We start from the raw sequence: 18202 nt of genomic DNA on the forward strand, positions 1-18202 counted from the left end.
TCTACATAGCAATTTTCAACTCATTCCATGAAGCGGTTTACCCTGTAGGCGTGACAACAAATCGTTCTTGTTTTACGCGAATAATCGGTCATAACTCCTGAACCATTCATCGGATTTGTACCAAATTTGATGCTAGGATTCGCCTTTGGACTCCCTTTCTGTGTGCCAAATTTCAAGGCGATCGGAGTACGCGTTTGCTTGTTATAGCAATTTTTGCAAGTGTGCGAAAAGACGAAGAAGAAGAAGAAGAAGAAGAAAAAAAACGAAACTTTGGCAGCTCGTATCTCGGAAATGGCTGGAGCGATTTCCTTCAAATTTGGAATGTAGACTCCCTTGGCTGGCGGGCAACTGTGTAGCAAATTTGGTTCCAATTAGATAAGTGATCACCGAGATACAAAGGTGTGAAAATGACGTTTTCGTTCTTCCTGTCAATATACTCACGGTGTGGCGCGCCGGCTTCTTGGGCCGCACGATACACTACCGTGTGTCTTGATCTCTTACATGTTCAGACTGCTGGTGTGCTATTAAATCCTCTGACTTTGATACCTCCCTTGAGGCTGTAGTCTTATAATCAGCTATTGTCTCTGACTGTTTGAAACTATCTTCTTCTAATCTCCTGACAAACTTGTTGAGGTTAGCTACTTTATTCAGTTCATCCAAGGTGTCTTGCACACGATCTTGTGCATTACTATACTCTAACTCAACCTTTTATATTTCTTGGCTGAGCTTATCATCATTTTTACGATCTCTGTTTTCTCTAAAAGCATCTGCTAACCTAGTCATTGTGTCCATAACATTCGCCAAAGCCTCATCTAAATCTTCACAAGCATCCTTAATAACTTCTACAGTCACATCTTTATCTTGTATCAAAACTAGTGTTCTACGCCTTGCCTTAGTAAATAGTGTCTTTACTTTAGCTTTTTCTTGTCTTAACTCTAATATGCTATCTTCAAGCTGTTCATTACCTTGCTGCTGTTCTAAACCTTTTTCTAGCTCTAGTATCTCACTATTAGTCTCCATAGTCATCAGCTTTTAACCTTCAACCATCCTCTGCTACCAAGAAATTGTTGTAAAGACCACGATACTGAGCCCAAATCTATTTCCAGAGAAACTACACAGTCTATTTGATTAAGAATCTCTTTAATCAACAGCAGTAAAAAATACAGCAGCAACAGCAAAATAACAACAGCACACCAGTAGTACAATAACACCAGCAAAATGTACATGCTACACTATCTATTTATACACAATTCTCAAGAAAGTTCTAGAACTTGCCAGATTCAACCTTTACATCTACACTTTCAATGTTGACTGTTTCCCAACAACTAAGTTTATTTTTTATCTTTATTCCAATAAATGTACTCTTTTTTATGAAGACCAATGAATAAATCAATTGTGGGATCTAGTTTGCAAAAATGGCAAAATTTGATGCCCACTATTGGACTGTTCATGCATACTAAAATTACCACTTCTGGCAAATAAAAGTTTCCACATTTGGCAACTTTTAAAAGTTGCAAAACTATTGTATTGCTTACAAATTGCCAGTTTCGACAATTTTCTGAGGTTTTCACTTTAGGCTACTTTTGGAAGCAAGCCAAAAGTTGCCCCAAAACTGAAAACTATAGTCCAAATTTGGTAGCTTGAACATCCACAAACTGTGCTTGTACCTATCCATTTTGCATTCCGGCAATACAACTCAATTTTAACTAAGAAAATTGAGAACTTGGACTTAATTGGCAACTGGATTAGCAGATTTTGTGATCTAGTTCACCAAAAAGATGGTGAAAGGTTTGACTCAATATTGCCAAATTTGGCAGCAAAATATACATAACACAAATTTAGAATACCCTATTCTGCATTATAATTATTGTAGTTTATGCCTGCTGGCTCAATGTATATCTAAACCATATGATATATATGGTGATTACTGCTACAATGCACTGTTCTACAATTTACGTATCTTTAAGATTCAGCAGAAATATTATTTGCAACTACAGTTGATGTACATTTTCCAAACAGAATTATAATTAATGTTGTCCATATCTAATGCGTTTTTAATGGTCCTCTTACATTTACGTTTGGCCAACGGTGTGAAAGCCTCTTGAGGAACCTCTAGTTAAGTTAGCAGCTTTGTGAACTTTAACACTGTAATGCTCACTTTCATGCTTAATACCGGTAAACTGTAAGTGTCAAAGTTTCCAAAACTGGCAACTTTTAGACTGTTGTTATAATTGCCAAAAACAGCAGCTACTGCACACATTTTTATAAAATTGCCATTTTTGGCAATTCTAAGAATTTGTCACACAAAATTACCAATTGTGGATAACCGAATCCCACAATCAAATTCTCTATCATCTTTTATAAAAGAAAGTACATTTGTTGCCAAGTTTGGATACTTTTGAGTGTCATTTGTGGTTGCTCAAAGAAACACAAAAGTTGCCAATATAGTCAACTTTGGCCGGCCTGAAGTTGCCAATATTGACAACTTTGGGTGGCCTGAAATTGGCAACTTTTAGGCTGTCCAATTGTTGCCATAAACAGCTTGTAACATACCTCGTTAAATAGAAAAATCCTTAGGAAAGAACTTTTTGGAAGGGTTTGTCTGAAGATATTTTTGGGCTTGGTTGTGTCTAACCAATGCTGCAAAGCTATTATGAAGGGAAATTGAGGCTGATTTTTAGGGTGATAATTTTGGCTGGAAAAGTCTAGTTCTTCATGATCCCTAATATACGGTACTACTATACTGTATGATGTAACTAGATTTCTAAACAAAGACCAAACTCTAATCCAGTTAATACCATCACAAATTGGCTAAATTCCCTGGCTAATTATTGCCACACTGATCTTTCTTTAAATTTCTCAATTCTGCTGGGCTTATGGGACTGCATGTTTGTAGAAAACGTGTATGCTGTAATGCAATATTACGTATGTGTGCACATAATATAAAATTAATTACACTCCGTAATGAAACTGTGGTAGCTACACTGTGTTGAGCTAGCTGAGCAACGTTCTGAAACATCTGGCGCCCAACGTGAGGCACAACGACAACCAATTGAGAGGTGTTTCTTGACGAGATTGTAGCATCTAGAGAAGAGATGCCAATGCCTAAACACAAATTCCTTGGTGCCGGGTTTACAGGCACCATCAAAGGTGATACTGTGTTGCTGTATAGAAATCTTGTTCTCGTTTTTAATTTTAGTTCGTTGTCTGCACTCTGTTGAGGGAGCTGCTGTTGCTAACCAATGGGCCTTATCCAACACTATGCAAAACCATACAAGTGCCATATACTATCCGTTTTATGGATGCTATACTTTCACTACATTTCCACGTTGCGTCCGTGATATTTTAACTGGGGGTGTAGTTTGTACAGGAGCCTATTGGAGAATGGTGAGTTAGGCATATAAGAGTAACTCTAGCTTTATCAGACATAAGTATGTTGTTTCATTGTGTAAATACAGCGCTCTAAGATGGCGAAACCCCGGAATAATGCCTTAAAGCAGGTTTATTTCGCTGTGTGCGCTAATTAGAAATTTCCACAGATTCGTTTAATGAACTGTAACTGCACTATGTTTGCATGTAACTAGCAATGTAAAAGGCATGTAGGCTAATTGAAACAACAATGAATGCTAGATGAATGCGATAACATGTTGTTTGTGCCGACTCTAATTAGCGTGCATTATCAAAAAGCCTATGTGATAGAAAACCAGCAGAAGTGTGAAGCTAGCAGGAACCTGAATGATCAAGCCCAGGAAGCTGTTTAAGAACTGAACATTGTTGATTGTAATTTTAATTTTTGTGGCACTGTATATGCTGAGCTGGCAAGCTCTAGAATGTTCTATCAGTTTTTGTATAAATAGGCTGTCAATATTGCGTGCCTTCGAATTAGTTCTCAATGAAAGTAGAACTTGACTTTGCTCGTGCTGTACCACTTGGCTATCACACTTGGTGACAGGAGTGCTTACTTCGTCCCGGCAGTGACAGGCTTACTGGCTTGTGTATGCTATGTTCTGGGAAAATATACCAGCCAGAAACAAGCGAAGGGTCCGAGATGTCAGAAGTCACAGACCTGCTTAAAGCCTGGATGGAGGAATCCCGTAGGCAAGAGGAGAGACGACAAGAAGAGCGAGAACTCTTTGAGAAAGCACGGCTTGAAGAACAGCACCACTATGAAGAAGAGAGAAGGGCTGAACGGGAAGCTGACAGGAGGCAGTATGAAGAATTGATTCGAGGGCTAATGGAGCGAAGACCATGGCGCATAGAGGTAGGACCTGAGTCGCTGAAACTTACCAAGCTGGGGGAGAACGATGACATCGAAGCATTTCTCACCACCTTTGAGAGAGCAGTAGAAGCCCATGGTGTTGAGGGAGACAAATGGGCAGCAATTTTGGCTCCTCAGCTGACGGGGAAGGCTAGACTTGCTTATGCTGCTATGAGCGACCAGGATGCTAGACACTATGATAGGGTCAAGGCGGCCTTTTTCGTCGTTATGACATTAATGAAGAAACATACCGACGACAATTCCGTGAAGTGAAGCCAAAGAAAAATGAAACTCCTGTAGAGCTGGTTATTCGTGTCCCGGATCTGGCAGAGAAATGGCTAAAAGGACGTGCAGATCGTGCAGCAGTGGTTGATGAGCTTGTTAAGGAACAATTTGTTGATGTTTTACCTGAAGAAGTCAGGGTGTGGGTCAAGGAGAGGAAACCCTGAACTAGTGAGGAAGCTGGTCGACTGGCTGAGAATTACAGACAAGCCAGGAAGAGGGATCTGTGGACTCCAGGTATAGAGCCAAAGAGGAGCAACCCAAAGGTATGTTTCAGCTGTAAGCAACCTGGCCATCTAGCAAAGGACTGTCCCAAAAAGACGATACCTGAGAAAGGGGAGGATGCTGTTAAAGGGGACAATTCTACTAAGGGAGAGAAGAAGAAGCGAGAAGATAAACTCTTGGTTTACTACAATTGTGGTGATAGAGGACATACATCGAGACAATGTCCTAGTGAGGCTCTTTATTGTGGACCAAAGAGTCCCCTCAAGTCCTCTCAGAGTAAGCCATTGGTAACTAAGTGTGAAGGAGTGGTAGATAGTAAGTTTGTATCTGATATTGTGTTAGATACTGGTTGTACTAGAACCTTAGTCCATAGAGACCTTGTCAGTGAGGAGAAGCTGATGAAAGGAGAGTCTGTTACAATCCAGTGTGCTCATGGGGATGCTGTAGCCTATCCTCTCGCCAATGTGGAATTGGAAGTAGAGGGGGAAGCTGTGACAGTAGAGGCTGCAGTATCAGAGACACTACCGCAGTCGGTGTTACTGGGAACGTACGTTCCAAAGCTGTTAAGTCTGCTGAGGGTCAGAGAAGGGGGAAAAGCCCTTATGGTGGTTACCAGAAGTCAGGCTCAGAGGCTACAACGGGCAGCTCATTCAGAGCAAGGAAAATCAAGTGATTCTTCGAGTAGGTTAAGGCCTGCACAGGAACCTGAGGTAGCCATGACACATGAGCAGTAAGAGGAGGAAAAGAGTGTTTCTCCGGGTCCTGACAGTAGCGAGCAATCTGTATTGTCAGGTGAGTTCAATTTTGATGATTACATGTTTTTAGATGACAGGACTCTAACACCAAGAAAGTCGAGATCTTATAAGAGGAAGGATCAGTATAGGTGGGCATGTCTTAAGAGGCTGCAAGGTGATATTCCTAATGTGGAGATGACTAAGCAGGAGCTACGTATGCTTCAAGATGAGGTTATGGGCATTCGGGATATGATGAGGAGGCCAAACCAGTTTGTTGAGCTAGGTGGTCTACTGTATCATCTGTGGACTTCAAAGCAACAGCCAGGGGAGACTGTTGAACAACTGGTTTTGCCAGAACGGTTTCACCCGATAGTATGTAAGATGGCTCATACCATCCCACTTGCAGGTAACTTTGGCAGGGACAAGACAGCCAAGAGAATCTCTAAGCGCTTATTTTGGCCAACTCTGTTCCGTGATGTGGCAGACTATTGTCGCCGATGCCCTGAATGTCAACGTACTGCAAAGGGAAGCCAGCGAAGAGTGCCTCTGATACCTTTACCGATGATGAGAGAACCTTTTGAACGTATTGCTATGGACATTGTTGGTCCTCTGCCTCTTAGTAGAAAGGGTAATCAGTATATATTGGTTATCTGTGATTATGCCACCAGGTATCCAGAGGCCATGCCTCTTCACTCCATTGATGCAGGGACAGTGGCAGAACAGTTGATTCAGTTGTTTGCAAGAGTGGGTATTTCCAGAGAAATCCTTTCAGATCAAGGTACCAACTTTATGTCGCAACTTCTTAAGGAGTTGTACAATCTCTTGCACATACAACGGATCCGTACATCACCCTACCATCCTCAGACCGACGGAATGGTAGAGAGGTTCAACAGAACCCTCAAGTCGCTTTTGTGGAAGCTTGTTGATAAGGAAGGTCGTGACTGGGACAGGCTGTTACCTTAGGTTTTATTTGCTTATTGTGAGGTTCCCCACAATACAACGGGATTCTCCCCATTTGAACTCCTGTATGGAAGAGAGGTTAGAGGCCCACTTGATGTACTTAAAGAGGAGTGGGAGGCCAACAAGAGGAGTGATGAGAGTGTGGTATCCCACATTCTTTTAATTCGTGAGCGGATGGAGGAGATGACCAAGGTTGTAGAAGAGAATGTTAGAGCAGCACAGTCACGCCAGAAGAAGTGGTACAATCAGACAGCTAGAGACAGAGAGCTACAACCAGATGAGGTACTTGTGTTGCTACCCACTTGTAGTAATAAGTTGTTAGCCCAGTGGCAAGGGCCGTATCGCATACTATGCAGGGTTGGCAAAGTGAATTATGAGGTGCTGATGCCGGATAAGAGGAAGAGGAGGAAGGTATTCCACATAAACATGCTGAAGAAGTGGTACTCACCAGTAGCTACAAGCTTCTGGTCATCAGAAGACATGGAGGTTGATGAGGAAGAGTTTGTACCCACATGGCAGTATCAGGGTAGTACTGCTTCAACCATAAGTGACCAACTGTCAGAGCAGCAGAAGGGGCGGCTATCTGACTTGTTGGCAAAGTTCAGGACAGTGATGAGTGGTAAGTGTGGATGGACTACTGTCTGTCAGCATCACATCCGAGTGAAGGGGATACTCCCATTCGTCAGCAGCCTTATCGGTTGCCCAACACATATAGAGATGCTGTGGAAAGGGAAATCAAGATGATGCTTGCTGAAGGCATTATTGAACCCTGTAGTAGTAGTGAGTGGGCTTCCACAATTGTAGTTGTCAAGAAGAAAGACAACACCATAAGGCTGTGTGTGGACTACAGAAGACTGAATGCAGAGACTCGGATTGATGCTTACCCAATGCCACGGGTCGATGATATCCTGGACCAGGTGGGGTAGGCCAAGTATATGTCCACTCTTGATCTAGCCAAGGGATATTGGCAGGTGCCAGCTGCGGAAGAGGATCGTCCAAAGACAGCGTTTATGACACCACAGGGGTTATATCAATTTTGTGTGATGCTATTTGGTCTCTGTGGAGCACCAGCAGCTTTTCAAAACATGATAGACCATGTTATTAGAGGAATGAGCAAGTTTACCTGTGCTTACTTAGACTACCTTATTGTGTTCAGTATGACTTGGGAGGATCACCTGGTACACCTTCAAGCAGTGTTGAATCGCCTTCAGGAATTGGGCTTAACAGCTAAGCCTTCAAAGTGTCAGTTGGGTATGACAGAATGTGCATATTTAGGGCACGTAGTAGGAAATGGTGTGGTGAAGCCGGAGAGGGACAAGCTTCAGGCAATAGCTCAGTTTCTGCTTCTGACAACCAAGAAGTACGTCCGCTCATTTCTTGGACTGTCTGGCTATTATAGGCATTTCATCCCTAACTATGCCACCATTGCTGCACCCCTCACCGATCTCACCAGGAAGTCAGTTCCGGAGCATTTTTGAGTTTGAGTATAGAATGTATTCAGTCCTTTAGTAAGTTAAAGGAAATATTGTTGTCATCTGCTGTTCTAAGAAATCCTGACTTTACTAGATCTTTTATCTTACAGACAGATGCCTCCGATGTAGGAGTAGGAGCAGTCCTGAGCCAGCAGGATGCCGAAAGATATGATCACCCAGTAGATTTTTTTAGCAGAAAGCTTTTACCTAGAGAACGGAGGTTCTCCACAGTAGAGAAAGAGTGTTTAGCATTAAGTTAGGTATTGAAGCTTTTCAGGTATACTTACTGGGTAGAGAGTTGGTGATCCAAACTGATCATAGAGCACTGCAGTGGCTTACAAAATTTAAGGATCACAATAGAAGACTAATGAGATGGAGTCTGGCATTACAACCTTACCTCTTTCAGGTCCAACATAGGAGGGGCACTGACAGCGCCAATGCTGATGTGCTGTCCTGGATGCCATCTTGGGAGGATGATCCAACCGGACAATTTGAAGTTCAAGAAGAGGGGAGGAGTGTGATAGAAAACCAGCAGAAGTGTGAAGCTAGCAGGAACCTGAATGATCAAGTCCAGGAAGCCGTTTAAGAACTGAACATTGTTGATTGTAGTTTTGATTTTTGTGGCACTGTATATGCTGAGCTGGCAAGCTCTAGAATGTTCTATCAGTTTTTGTATAAATGGGCTGTCAATATTGTATCATGTGCCTTCGAATTAGCCCTCAATGAAAGTAGAACTTGACTTTGCTGGTGCTGTACCGCTTGGCTATCACAGCCTACTTCTACACTTTTTGCTATCTTAAAACGCCATCTTTTTAACAACAAAATAATGTACTTGTGTCTCGTAAAGCTAGACCTACTCTTATACACTCAACTTGCCATTCTCCTATAGGCTCCTGTACAAACTACACCCCCAGTTAAAATATCATGGACGTGACACGGAAATGTAGTGAAAGTATAACATTCATAAAACGAATAGTATACAGCACTTGTATGGTTTCGCATAGTTTTGGATAAGGTCCATTGTAAGTCTCAATGAGTGAGAAAGAATTATGAGGTTCAAGGAAGCCATAGAGATGTTACCACTAAGCTCATTAAAGAAGCCAAAGAACTACTTTCGACTCCTCCCTTGTCGCCCAAAGCCAAATCCTCTCTACACGTGATCAGCAAGCAACTCAATCTTAAGTCAATTTGTTTGAATAATCTGGATTCTGAAGCATTAAACTTATGTGAGGTGAACAATACAACTGGGGAGGTAGAAGAGGTAGATGAACATAACTGCTAAAATAATAGAGTGTCAGTCAAAACTCAAACAAGTTATTAAATCAGCTGTTGAAGCTAGCACCATGCCCCCTATTTTAAACGATCCGCACCACACTAGTCCTTCCGTTATCATACCTCCATCGACAGTATCACAAGCCAGGACGTGGGTACCAAAGTTAGAGCTCCCAAAGTTCAAGGGTTACTTGACAACCTGGACTGGCTAAGTATAGTGGATGAGATTGGCTCACTATCAGTAATCAAACTAACTCGTTGTTAATACTTACCTGATGTCGAGCTCTGTGATACAGATAATACATGGCTTTTGTGATGCCTCAATATCCTTTCAAGTGTATGCTGCAGTTTTATACATGCGTTCAGCCTACCCAGATGGAAGTTTCAGTGTCAAAATTATTGCTTCAAAGACCAGAGTTGCTCCAGTAAAGACATTAACCTTTCCTAGACTCAAGTTATTGGGTGCAGTGCTACTTGCACAACTGGGGAATACTGTCAGTAAATTCCTGACACATCAGTACACTTTAACATACTGGATTGACTCAACCGCTGCTCTGTACTGGATTAAAAAGTATAAACCCTGGAGGCAGTATGTGGGAAATTATGTGAAGGAAATCTACCAACTTACCAACCAAGACCAGTGGAGACACTGTCCTGGACAGCTCAATCCAGCAGACCTACCCTCACATGGACTCAAGGCAACTGAGCTTATGGACAACCAGGTATGGTGGGAAGGTCCACAATTTCTAATTCTAACTGGTTTCATAAGGTTGAGTGTGATGAGAATGAAGATGCATACTCAGAGTTGAACAAGAATGCTGATGATCAGGAAATTACTTTTACAATGTTGGCCACTACAGATGGGAGTGCTGATACCATGAAAATTGACCGAGTAATCGACTACACCAGATTTAGCCAGTATTCTCATTTGATAAGAACCACTGCTCTAGTACTTTGATTTATAAAGGCTTGCTGAAAACAAAGGAGTGGAAGATCGCAAATTAGAATTACCTGTAACTGCACTTGACAATGCAGAGAGATGCTGAATTAAATGTCTACAACTGCAGTGTTTTGAAAACAAAAACAAGAGCATTATTTTTACGAAAGAGCAAACTAGGAGAAATCCGTGTAATTCAGTTTGGACTGTTCTTGGATCATGGAATACTGAAATTTCATGGTCAATTCAACAGTACCAGTAGAAAGCAAGAATCCAATTTTACTTCCTTCTAAACATCATGTTGTTAATCTCATTATTAACCACTACCACAACCTAGTCAAACACAATGGAGTGAATGATACTTTGAATGCATTGAGACAAAGGTTTTAGGTGATCAGAGGTAGGCAGACGTACCCTTAAACGTGTCATACGTCCTTGTGTAGTGATAGAGTAATTGGATCCCCCTTTCACGTATACAGGAATTGACTTTGCTATCCCTCTGTATGTTTATCACAAGGGAAGCAATGATGATGGTGAGTATAAGGACTACATATGTTTATTCACATGTGCCTCAACTCGAGCAATACGTCTTGAGTTAACAAATTCGTTAAGTGTTGATCAGTTTCTTTTAGCTTTTAGAAGGTTTGTTGGTCGATTAGGTCCTCAGCTACCATTTGGTTGGATAATGCAAAAACATTTAAATCATCAGCAAGGGAGCTACAAAAGATCATGTAGTCATCAAAGGCACAACAGTACCTGTCCAAAATGAGAGTAGATTGGAAGTTCATTGTTTACCGTGCACCATGGTGGAGAGGATTTTGGGAGAGGATGGTGAGATCTGTCAAACAATGTTTGCGTAAATGTATTGGAAGAACTTCATTAATGTTTGATGAGCTGACTATTTTATTAGTTAAAATAGAAGCAGTGATCAACAATAGACCCCTCACCTACCTTCAGGGTGACAGAGATGGCATGCAGTGCACTGTGTCCTTCAGATTTAATTAATGGAAGAAGAATTACCAGTACTCCAAATAAGGCTCGTCATGATACACATCAGACAAAGGTAAAATTCTGGTTGGACAAGATGGTTCTGCGAGAGCAGCTACTGTATAGCTAGTAATTTTCGAAAGGTTATTTTCAGATGCTTTGAAGAGGTCCTTTTCTTCGAAAATATAATCCCACGTCTGGTTGTTCTTCGAAAATAAATTCCCACAAGTGAATTGAAGCAATGATCCAACTTTCAGCAATTCACTTGTGCATTCCTTGACTTTTAGCTCAGTATTACTGGTGATAATGGGTAAACTGTATCATTACTTTCCAATAACCAGGAAACAGGTGATCCAGAATGGAAATTGATGAGGTCTGTTCTAGAATCTATGGTGAATAGCCAGCTAGCTACGATCGAGCCAGTGAATTACCTCCACTCAAGACTGCATCAATTTTCTCTCCGGTGCACAGGGATGGGGATTATTTCAAAACATTCACGTATCTTTATAGATTTGTGACATGAATTTACATATATTTGAATCCACCCGGACTTCGAAATATGCACTCTTCAAAATTAAAATCTTTCGAAATTCAGATTTTGCTTCTTTTGCAAAATCTTCTGCTTCAAAAATAACCCACTATTCGGTATTGTGAAGGTGGAAAATGCAGAAAGAAATCCAAAACGATTGAAGCGAAGCATAAAGCATTTGTTTCCATTGGACGTCCACCACCTCCAAGTTACTGATGAAGGTAGATGAGAAGAATCTGAAAGCTACAGTGCTTCCAGATCTGCTAACATATCTACCAGACCATGTAGTGTTGCTACGATGAATAGTGAGATCATCAGGAGAAACAATCAAACGAACAAATTACATATTAATAGGACTTTGGTTAATGAATTGTTAGTTTTATTTTGTTATGTAACTTGTGTTTAATCTCCCTGGAATTAAACGGGGAGTGTAGAAAACTTGTATGCTGTAATGCGATATTACGTATCTGTATTTGTTGCGGGCATCGCCAGAATTAACCTGGCCATAAAAGGAACACTGTGCAGCTGATAAACTCCAGAAATATTTTTATGTAGTCCTGTAGGGTGACCTTGTTGCCTTGTTCAGGAAAGTGAACACAGAGCATTTTCAGCTGTGTAGACAGTTCACTAGGGTTCAAATCATCTTTGTAAAAGGATGTTATATTTTAAAAGCATTCATCATATGGAGCATTGTTGACAGCCTTGACCAGAATGCCTTCAAGACCTTTGTACAGAGTGTATCCTGGCTGATCTGTGATCCCTGTAATTACAAAGTCAAGGACTTCAAAATGTATTTGACAATAGTGTTCCTGTACTGTGAAGTGCTATGGTAACCTTCACCTGTTCCAACTTCCACCTGTGCCAACTTTCAGATGACGAGGAGCTTTTCTTTTTTTAGGCTTGCCAACATCATGCTTATCACAAAACTTATCAACAAGCTCAAAAAAACATATCAAATGCCTCACGACTTCTCATGCCTTTTAATGTTGTAGTAGTAAGCCTGGCAACTTCTTGACCTTCAGCAGCAGACAAGAGTTTGCTTTTGTAATGTTTTGCTTAAATTATCTGTAATCAGCAGAATCATCTTACATAGGTGCTAGCCAAACAACAGTTTGTGCTGTGACATCTGTGTTTTAGCATCTGGGTCTAATTTTGTTTCCAAACACCCCCCCCCCCTCAGACTTGTAACAGAAAATCGCAATTCTCAATAATACTGCTGCCACAATTTAGAAAAACTATATCATATATCACCAATATTTATGTCACGATACGAACATATATCACGATATAGAACTGTAACATTTGCAAGACAAACATATACATACTCTTCATTGTAAGTTTAAAATTTAAGTTGGATGTATACCACAAGCAAAAGCTACTCTTGTTTATCTGCATTTTTCTACTGCTTTACAGTTGAGACAAGTGGCTGGCACTACATAGAAACCGTAAAACCTCCCAGTTTACTTTGGGGTTGGCTTGTTTAGGGATGGTATATTTAGCGAAATGGCAAAATTGGCAGAAACAGCAGAATCATCATTTACAGATTATGGACAGTCTTAGAACACCTGCTACCAGTTAGCTACTCACTGTTACATACATCAAGACACACGATAGTGTGTCGTGCGGCCCAAGAAGCCGGCGCACCACACCGTGAGTATATTGACAGGAAGAAAGAAAACGTCATTTTCACACATTTGTATCTCAGTGATACCTTATCCGATTGGAACTAAATTTGCTACAGAGTTGCCCGCCAGCTAGTGAAGTCTACATTCCAACTTTGAAGGAAATCACTCAAGCCATTTCCGAGATACGAGTGGCCAAAGTTTCATTTTTTTTCTTCGTTTTTTTTTCCTCGTCTTTTCGCACAATTGCAACAATTGCTATAAAACGCAAATGCAAACTCCGATCGCCTTGCAATTTGGCAAACAGAAGGAGAGTCCAAAGGCGAATCCTAGCATCAAATTTGGTGCAAATCCGATCAATGATTCAGGAGTTATGATCGATTATTCGTGTAAAACAACATCGATTTGTTGTCACGCCTACAGGGTAAACCGCTTCATGGAATGAGTTGAAAATTGCTATGTAGATGGAGTAACCATCGTAGGAGTGCCTTTTGGTGGTTTGAAAGGAATCGAGATAAAAACCACAGAGATATGACACAAAACCCAACCTGTGTCACAATTACGCGATCAATTTTTTAGGAATAAAAAAGTATTAGTTTTCACGCCTACTAGGCAAACCGCTTAGAGCAATGAGCTGAAAATCAGTGTATAGCTGGAATAATCTTCATTGAAAGTCCTTGCAGTAGTATAGAAGAATTGGATTACAAACCACTGAGTTATGATGCGAAAGCCAATTCCGTGTAGCAAATGCAAGATCAGGATACTCTAATAGAACAGTCACCCTAATAGAGCATTCAGCTAATTTATTTACTCCATTATAGAATTCTATTACATTACAGGTTATTCTGTAGGGAGTTCAGCTGCAAAATGTTAATCTTATAGACAGTTCAGCAAGAAGCAAGTCACCCTATAGAGAGTTCAGCTACAAATATATTGCTGTAGTGATTTAGAACATTACAAGTCACACTGAAGAGAGTTCAGCTATAAACAAGTCATACACCCTGTAGAGAGTTCGGCTACACTCTCTAGAGAATTCAGCTACAAACAAGTCACTGTGGAGAGAGTTCAGCTACAAAGAAACTACCCTGTAAAGAGTTCATCTATACAAACAAGTTACCCTATAGAGATCACCTGCAAACAAGTATCCCTGAAGAGAGTTCAGCTACAGACAAGTCACTTTATAGTTTATACAGTGCTCAGCTACAAGTAAGTCACTCTGTAGAGAATTCAGCTACAAGTAAGTCACTCTGTAGAGAATTCAGCTACCAACAAGTCACTCTGTAAAGAATTGTGCTACAAACAAGTCACCGTGTAGAGAGTTCAGCAACCAAAATACTACTCTGTAAAGAGTTCAGCTAGAAACAAGAGAGAGTTCAGCTAGAAACAAGAGAGAGTTCAGCTAGAAGAAGTCACCCTGTAGAGAACTCAGCTGCAAAGAAACCCTGTAGAGAGATCAACTACAAACAAATCACCCTGCAGAGCATTCAGCTATAAACAAATCACCCTGTAGAAAGTTCAGGTACAAACAAGTCACCCTGTAGAGAGATCAGCTAGAGGAAGTCACCTTGTAGAAGGATCAGCTAGAAACAAGTCACCTTGTAGAGAGTTCAGGTAGAAGAAGTCACATTGTAGAGAGTTCAGCTACAAAGAAACTACCATGTAGAGAGTTCAGCTGCAAACAAATCACCCTGTAGAAAGTTCAGCTAGAAACAAATCATCCTGTAGAGAGTTCAGCTAGAAGAAGTTACATTGTAGAGAGTTCAGCTACAAAGAAACTACCATGTAGAGAGTTCAGCTGCAAACACATTGCCCTGTAGAGAATTCAGCTACAAACAAATCACCCTGTAAAAAGATCAGCTAGAAGAAGTTACCTTGTAGAGAGTTCAGCTACAAACAAATCACCCTGTAGAGAGTTCAGCTACAAACAAGTCACCCTGTAGAGAGATCAGCTAGAAACAAGCCACCTGTAGAGAGTTTAGCTAGAAGAAGTTACATTGTAGAGAGTTCAGCTACAAAGAAACTACCATGTAGAGAGTTCAGCTGCAAATAAGTTATGCTACAGTGAGATCAGTTTGAAACAAGAGATTTCAGCTACAAACAAATTAACCTGTAGAGAGTTCAACTATGAACAGATCATCCTGTAGATAGTTCAGCTAGATACAAGTCACCCTATAGAGAGATCAGCTAGAGGAAGTCACCTTGTAGAGAGACCAGCTAGAAAAAAGTTGTCTTGTAGAAAGTTCAGTAACAAAGAAACCATCCTGTAGAGAGTTAAGTTACAAACAAATCACCCTGTAGAGAGTTCAGCTACAAACAAATCAACCTGTAGAGAGATCAGCTAGAGGAAGTCACCTTGTAGAAGGATCAGCTAGAAACAAGTCACCTTGTAGAGAGTTCAGGTACAAAGAAACCACCATGTAGACAGTTCAGCTGCAAACATATCACCTGTAGAGAGTTCACACAGCTAGAAACAAATCACCCTGTAGAGAGATCAGCTAGAAGAGGTCACCTTGTAGAGAGTTCAGCTACAAAGAAACCATCATGTAGAGAGTTTAGCTGCAAACAAATCACCCTGTAGAGCATTCAGCTACAAAAAGATCACCCTGTAGAGAGATCAGCTAGAAGAGGTTACCTTGTAGAGAGTCCAGCTACAAAGAAACCATCATGTAGAGAGTTCAGCTGCAAACAAATCACCTTGTAGAGAGTTCAGCTACAAAGAAACCATCATGTAGAGAGTTCAGCTACAAATAAACCACCATGTAGAGAGATTAGTTGCAAACAAATAACCTGTAGAGAGTTCAGCTAGAAACAAATCACCCTGTAGAGAGTTCAGCCTCAAACAAATCACCGTGTAGAGAATTCAACTACAAACAAATTTCCCTGTAGAGGGATCAGCTAGAAGAAGTTACCTTGTAGAGAGTTCAGCTACAAAGAAAGCGCCATGTAAAGAGTTCAGCCTCAAACAAATCACCGTGTAGAGAATTCAACTACTAACATATCGCCCTGTAGAAGGATCAGCTAGAAGAGGTCACCTTGTAGAGAGTTCAGCTACAAAGAAACCATCATGTAGAGAGTTCAGCTACAAAGAAATCACAGAGTTCAGCTAGAAGAAGTCACCTTGTAAAGAGTTCAGCTACAAAGAAACCACTATGTAGAGAGTTTAACTGCAACAAATCACCAGTAGAGAGTTCAGCTAGAAACACATCACCCTGGAGAGAAGAGGTCATCTTGTAGTGAGTTCAGCTACAAAGAAACCACCACCTAAAGAGGTCAGCTGCAAATAAATCACTTGTTGAGAGTTCAGCTACAAACAAATCCCCCTGTAGAGGGATCAGCTAGAAGAAGCCACCTTGTAGAGAGTTCAGCTACAAAGAAACCATCATATAGAGAGTGCAGCTACAAAGAAATCACCCTGTAGAGAGTTCAGCTAGAAGAAGTCACCTTGTAGAGAGTTCAGCTACAAAGAAACCATCATGTAAAGAGTTCAGCTGCAAACAAATCACCCTGTAGAGAGATCAGCTAGAAGAAGTTACCTTGTAGATAGTTCAGCTACAAACAATTCACCCTGTAGAAAGATCAGCTAGAAGAAGTCACCTTGTAGAGAGTTCAGTTACAAAGAAACTGCCATGTAGAGAGTTCAGCCTCAAACAAATCACCCTGTAGAGAATTCAACTACAACAAATTGCCCTGTAGAGGGTTCAGCTAGAAGAAGTTACCTTGTAGACAGTTCAGCTACAAAGAAACCATCATGTAGAGAGTTCAGCTACAAAGAAACCACCATGTAGAGAGTTTAGCTGCAAACAAATCACCTGTAGAGAGTTCAGCTAGAAACAAATCACCCTGTAGAGAGATCAGCTAGAAGAAGTCACCTTGTAGAGAGTTCAGCTACAAAGAAACCATCGTGTAGAGAGTTCAGCTACAACGAAACCACCATGTAGAGAGCTTAGCTGCAAATAAATAACCTGTAGAGAGTTCAGCTAGAAACAAATCACCCTGTAGAGAGATCAGCTAGAAGAGGTCACCTTGTAGAGAGTTCAGCTACAAAGAAACCATCATGTAGAGAGTTCAGCTGCAAACAAATCACCCTGTAGAGAGTTCAGCTACAAAAAGATCACCCTGTAGAGAGTTCAGCTAGAAGAAGTCACCTTGTAGAAAGTTCAGCTACAAAGAAACCACCATGTAGAGAGTTTAGCTGCAAACAAATCACCTGTAGAGAGTTCACCTAGAAACAAATCACCCTGTAGACAGATCAGCTAGAAGAGGTCACCTTATAGATAGTTCAGTTACATTTCAAGTCACCCAGTAGAGAGATCAGCTGCAAAATAATATCCTGTGGGGAATAATGGGCATATAATAAATATATGTATATAATTTGCTAATAAAATCAAAAATAATTGAAGTATTAAAAATCTTCTTTAAGTTCTTTTCTTCTTCCTGTGGTAAAGAAAAAAACACATGGGTTAAAAAAAACCCAAAGCCAGCCATTGGCCGGCTTTGCAGTATACAAATACAAAAAGAAGTGATATCTAATCAAAAACAGCCAAGCTGTAAAAAAAGTTGCGGCCCCCAAAAAGGCCATGGTGAAAAAAGATGCGAAATCCAAGGTGGCGGCCAAGAAATGGCTGTGATGGTAGGTTAATGGTAAAAATTTTAATAACGACAATTCAGGTGAATTTTGTGCTGCTTGGTCTTGGCACCAAATTCACCTGAATTGTCGTTATTAAAATTTTTACCATTAACCTACCATCACAGCCATTTCTTGGCCGCCACCTTGGATTTCACATCTTTTTTCACCATGGCCTTTTTGGGGGCCGCATCCTTTTTTACAGCTTGGCTGTTTTTGATTAGATATATAAATACAGCTACATAGAGCTCACCACAATTAAAGCTCATGGTCTTTGTAGCACTGATTTTCTGTCTTCTT

General features: G+C 40.8%; 1 protein-coding gene across 1 annotated transcript in view; it reads left to right on the plus strand.

Moving 5' to 3' along the window:
• Positions 1-18202, plus strand: part of LOC136267016 (receptor-type tyrosine-protein phosphatase S-like) — a 151370-nt gene that overhangs the window by 119701 nt on the left and 13467 nt on the right. The gene's annotated exons all lie outside the window — the stretch shown is intronic.

Source organism: Dysidea avara, chromosome 9, assembly GCF_963678975.1.
Source record: "Dysidea avara chromosome 9, odDysAvar1.4, whole genome shotgun sequence".
Lineage (NCBI taxonomy): Eukaryota > Metazoa > Porifera > Demospongiae > Dictyoceratida > Dysideidae > Dysidea > Dysidea avara.